At 40.5% G+C, this 6,000-nt stretch overlaps 1 long non-coding RNA gene across 1 annotated transcript in view; it reads left to right on the top strand.

Annotated features, from left to right (window-relative positions):
- The first annotated feature begins 4,850 nt into the window (after positions 1–4,850).
- LOC102497160 (uncharacterized) overlaps positions 4,851–6,000 on the top strand; it is an 86,804-nt gene continuing 85,654 nt past the window's right edge. Inside the window, exon 1 of the long non-coding RNA XR_001371143.1 lies at positions 4,851–5,262. This is a non-coding gene — a long non-coding RNA (uncharacterized LOC102497160). The remainder of the gene's footprint in view (positions 5,263–6,000) is intronic.

Here is a 6,000-nt window from a genome sequence, read left to right as displayed (position 1 = left end):
AAAAATGAAGAGTAAGGTAAAAACCAAAGTGAAAAGTGAGCTTGGTATTTTGACTACCCTGAGGACACAGGCCTTATTTTAATATCTCCCAAGCCCAAGACTGCAGCACTAGGACCTCCATGAGTCAGGGAGCTGGGACTGACACACTAGCATACAGTTGGGACTCTCAAAGAACTAGACTCTCAGGGAGAGTGGACCAAAAAAAAAAAAAAAAAGAAATTAAGTCCATGAACTGCAAAATACAAGGGAATACTTGTCTTCTCCTAGGCACTGATACAGTAGAAAAAAGTCTTTTGTTGGGGGGAAAAAAGTTCACTCTTTAGGTCTACTTCTTCCATGAGAAAGAGAGAGAGAGAAAGAGAGACAGATTCATGAACCCCCAGTAGGGTCTCCTTACCATGACCCACCCCCGGTCTCAGCTGACTTAGATAATGAATGCATGTGCCAGCTGAGCTTGCTCAGGGACGTCCCATGATGCAAACCTAGAACCCTTCCCATGTGAATCAAACTAACTACCACTGGCTCCCTGTGAAAAATACCACAGACCTGCACTTAGGCAAGTGTGATATTCATTTTTACATCACCAGTACAGTCCAGAAAAATCCAAACCAAAAAACCTGAGAAGTGGTCCCAGGTGCCAATCAGGAAACTCTTAACCCAAGCATCACATGAATAGGACCTCAAAAGCTAAACATAAGAAACATAGGCGGGGCCAGGAGATGGTGTGGTGGCTAAGGTATTGGACTCCCACATAGACCATGGTTCAAGTCTGGACCTGGAGGCCTGAAAATCACACTGGGTGTATTTGTGTGTGCGCCAAAAATCCCAGGAGGAGAATGGAGAAGGAATTGCAGCATGGCCAGCCTCTCTCTCGCTCACTCGCTCCCTCTCCAGCAAGTGTACACATATCCTACAGCAAAATCCTTTAAAAACAAAAAAATACAAAAAGAAAGATAGGTAGAATAAATGGGAAAGACATAATAAAAAACTTCAAAATCAGATCCTTAAAAATTTCAGGTAATAGAATTGTTAAAAACAAGCTATAGGGAACCAGCAGTTAGTGTAATGGCTATGTCGCTGGACTCCCACGTAGTCGACCGCGGTTCGTGTCCCGGACCCGGTGGCTTAAAACTCACGCCGGGCGCGTGTGCGTGCGTGCCCAAGATCCCGAGAGGAGAATGGAGGAGAAGGGATTGCGGCGTGACCAGCCCCCCTGGGGGGTGATTTCTCGCTTTCTATCTCTATGTCTCTCTCTGTCTGTCTGGCGAGCGCACGCGCCCTACAGTGAAAATCTCTCCAAAAAAAAAAAAAAAAAAAAAAGAAATAAAAAAAACAAGCTATAAAATATGTTTAAAATACTTAAAATGAGGGAATAAACATAAGAGCAAATAAGTAGATCAAATCTAGTTGTTCCAAGTCAACTTGTAATAGAACAAGATAGAATTTATTGAAAGAAATACAGTCTTTCTTTCTCTTTTTTTTTTTTTTTTTTTGAGAGGTTTTCGCTATAGGGCGCGTGCACTTGCCAGACAGACAGAGAGAGACAGAGAGACAGAAAGCGAGAAATCACCCCCCGGGGGGATGGCCATGCTGCAATCCCTTCTCCTCCATTCTCCTCTTGGGATCTTGGGCACGCACGTGCATGCACCTGGCGTGAGTTTTAAGCTACCCAGTCTGGGACACGAACCGCGGTCGACTACATGGGAGTCCAGCAACATAGCCATTAGGCTAACTGCTGGTCCCCAAAGAAATATAGTCTTTGACATTAAAAATAAATGGATGGGGTCAATAGATGGCAAGAAGTTAAGGCACTGGACTCCCACATGGCTGACCACGGTTCAAGCCCTGGACCTGGCAACTTGAAAATCATGCATTGTGTGTTGTGTGTGTGTGTGTGTGTGTGTGTGTGTGTGTGTGTCCAAACTCCCAGGAGGAGAATGGAGAAGAAGGGATTGCAATGTGGCCAAACCCCTGGGGAATGATTTTGCACTTTCTCTCTCATGGTCTGTCTCTCTCCTCTCTGGTGAGTGCACATTCCCTATGGTAAAAACCTTAAATAAAAAAATGTTTGAAACTCAATGGACAACTGGTGAGTAAATAAAATGTGATACAGTCTCACAGTGGCATACTATTCAACAACATAAAAGAACTACTGATACATTCAACAGCATGGAGCATCAACAATATTACATGACACAACAGACCACATACTGTATAATTTCACTTAGACGAAATGTGCATGAGAAGCAAATCTATAGAGACAGAAGTGGATTCGTGGTTGCCTACGACAAGGGTCCGGAATGGGGATTGACTGTAAGTCGGCATGAGCCATCCTTTGGGGAGATAAAAATGTTCCAAAATTGGATTATGGCAATGGTTGTACAACTGGGTAAATTTACTAAAAAACCATTGAACTATTCATTTAAAATGGTTGAATTTTATGGTATGAAGTTATGTATCAATAAAGCTGTCTAAAGAAATTGAGAAGCTAGGACAGACAAATGGTTAAGGTAGCTGGATACCACATGGCTAACTGCAAGGTTCGAGACCCAGCAGCTTGAAAAAGTATGCCAGGCATGTGTGCAGGTGTGCCCAAAATCCCAAGAGAGAGTAGAAGAGATATTACATCATGGTCATCATCCTGGGGAGTGCTCTCTCTCTCTCTCTCTCTCTCTCTCTTTCTCTCTTCCCCCTTCCCTCTATGTCTCTCTCTGGCAAGCATGTGCACCATACAGCAAATTAAAACAAACCAAAAAACCCTCAGAAATCAAGTTAAGTAACACATTGACACTGTCAGAATTGGAATGTAGATCTAAAAAATTGTACAGTGCAGAACCAAAAGAGATGGAAAATACGAGAGAGAGGTAAAGAGAGTTGGGTGGAGGTATATGAAGGTTAAATATACAGTCCTGTGTCACTTAGCAACAAGGATACAGTCTGGGAAATGTATTAAGTGATTTAGTAACTGTGCGAACATTACCAAATATACTTACATGAACCTAGATAGTATAACTCATTCCACCCCTAGGCTATATGGTATAGCTTATCGCTCCTAGGCTACAAACCTATACAGCATGTTACCATACTGAATACCATAGGCAACTGTAATAAATGCTAAAGATTTGGTTTTTTAAGCACAGAAAAGACATAATAAACATGTGGTATAAAGATAAAGTATAAAGGGGCCAGCAGATGCTGTAGTGATTGGGCCACTGGATTCCCATGTGGCTGGTGGCTGTTGGAGTTCGGACCTGGTGACTTGAAAATCACGCTGGGCATGTATGCATGTGTGCCCAAAATTCCAGGAGAAGAAAGGGTTGCAGTGTGGCCATTCCTCCCGGAGAAGTACCAGCTCTCATTTTCTCTCTCTGTCTCTCTCCATGAACCCTACACCAAAAAACATTCACAAAAAAAAAAGTAGCTATTAAAAAACGGTATGCCTGTATAGGGTAAACCATAAATGGAGCCTGCAGGACCAGAAAATGCTCTGGGTGAGTCAGTGAGCGACTGGTGAGAGAAAAGGAAGGCCTAGGACATTACTCTACACTCCTGTAGACTTTATAAACACCATACACTTAGGCTACAGTAAATTTATTTTAAATTTTTTTCTTTCTTCAGCAATAAATTAACCTTAGCTTACTGTCACAATTCTACTTCATAAACTGTCAAATTTGTTTAACTTTTCGATTATTATAATAACACTTAGGTTAAAATACGAACACATTGTGCACTTTCACAAAAATATTTCCTTTCTTTCTATCCTTAATCTGTAAGCTGTTTCCATTTTAAAATTAGAATACTTTAGTGCTTTTTAAACTTTTTTGTTATAAACCAAGACACAAACACATAGGTTGTCCTAGACCTACGCAGGGTCGTCTACGTCACTATCTTTCAACTCCACATCTTGTCCCGCTAAAAGGGTCATGATGAGCAAAGCAAGCTTAAATCAAGCAGAAGAATATTCACAAATATTTTGACATGTAAATATTGTCTCAAAAATATTTAAAACCATACTGTCTCTGTTATAGAGTCACAAACAAAATTATAACAAATATTTAAAAAGTTATCTTTAAAAATTCAAGGTTTTTTGGAAATTTTGAAATTTGTTTATTAACTCTCAAGAACTATGGAGTATGAGGAAAAATGTTTTGATATGTAAAATAAATGTTTGTGAGAAAATGTAAATAAATTAATTTAAAAAATAATAAATCAGGACCAGCTGCTGGCGTAATGGCTATATCGCTGGACTCAGGTGTAGTCGACTGAGGTTCAAGTCCTGGACCCGGTGGCTTAAACTCACGCTGGGCACATGTGTGCACACACACAAGATCTCAGGAGGAGAATGGAGAAGAGACTGTGGCATGGCCATCTCCCCTGGGGGGTGATTTCTCACTTTCTGTCTCTCTGTCTCACTCTGTCTTTCTGGCAAGCACACGCACTCTATAGCAAAAACCTCCCCATAATAATAATAATAATAATAATAAATCAAGCAAAAGGGAAAATGCTATACTCGAGAAACTCAGTAAACATGAGCTTAGGTCACTGCTGGCAGCGTAAGACAGCATACTGTTTTATAGGAAACTTCTTTTTTTATAAGAAGATGAAGTACATTCTAAAATAATATTAAAAAGTAGAGTATAGCAAGTATATATACCAAACACAGACATTTACTATCAAGTGTTGGGTGCTACACATAATGGTATGTACTATACTTTTAAACAACTGGCAGTAGAGTAGGTGGTTTACACCAGCATAAGCACAAACACACCAGTAATGCATAGCACTGTGACATTAAGACAGCTATGACATCACAAAGCTACAGGAATTATAATCTTACGGAACCACCACGATAAACGTGGTCTGCCGTTGAGCAAAATGTTATCGTGTAGAACGCAAGTATACATCTAATGGGGGGGGGAGGGTCCAGAAAGAGAAGAGCTATTGAAAGGAAATTTTATTCAAAGAAACAAAGGCTGAGAATTTTCCAGAAAAAATGAAAAATAAGAATCACAAGCTATGTAAATAGAAAGAAATCCAAACACAGGTATGTGGTGAATCTACAGACTCAATGTTAAAGAGAAGTTCTTACAAGCAACGAAAGCCCCAGCTATGGTGGCACAGCAGAAGTGCACTGCTCTGTAATGTTGGAAGTAATGTGGAAGACCACAGTTCAGTGCCCAGGTTGACCTCTACAGTGCTGGCTGGATGTTCACGTGCCAAGATCCTGGCTGCGGGAGATCATGCCACAAGACCCTGTTGAAGGTACTTGTTTATTTCTCTTTCTCGCTCATGAAATAAGGGAATAAATAAACTTTATCCAAAAAAGCAACCAGAAAGAATATTTGTTATGGAAGCTAAGGAGAAGAAAGAAATTTTGTCTAGAAACCTGTGACAGGAGAAATAGTATTTAACTAGAGTTTGAAAAGAAAGCTAAGGTTTACATAAATGGATTTGAGGAGAGGAGGACATTCTTCTTTTAGAGAGAGAGATTTTTGCTATAGAGCGTGTGCACTCACCAGAGAGACCAAGGGACAGAAAGTGAGAAATCACCCTCCAGGGAGGATGGCCATGCCACAATACTTTCTCCTCTATTCTCCTCTCAGGATTTTGGACATGCATGCAAACACACCCAGAGTGAGTTTTAAGCTGCTGGGTCTGGGACTCGAACCACAATCAACTACATGGGAGTCCAGCAGCTTAACTATTATGTCATCTGTTGGTCCCGGAAAGAAGGACATTCTAATCATAGGTGTGGGAAGGCAATCATAAGTAAAAATGCAAAGGCCAACATGAATAGTGAACATAAAAAGAATGATCCGATTGAAGCAAATATTAAAGGTAGAAAATTGATACAAGACAAGTTGAGGGAGGTTTAGTCAAGCTATCAGGTCATCAGAAAAGTCATGACACATTTTTCTACGCATTTTTGCATATGTCATGCTTTTCTGACTACCCAAGATTATAGTGAACATTGAAAAGCCCTCTAAAGATTTGGACCTA

Source organism: Tupaia chinensis, unplaced genomic scaffold, assembly GCF_000334495.1.
Source record: "Tupaia chinensis unplaced genomic scaffold, TupChi_1.0 Scaffold000007_1, whole genome shotgun sequence".
NCBI lineage: Eukaryota > Metazoa > Chordata > Mammalia > Scandentia > Tupaiidae > Tupaia > Tupaia belangeri.
This window is presented reverse-complemented; position numbering and strand designations above follow the sequence as displayed.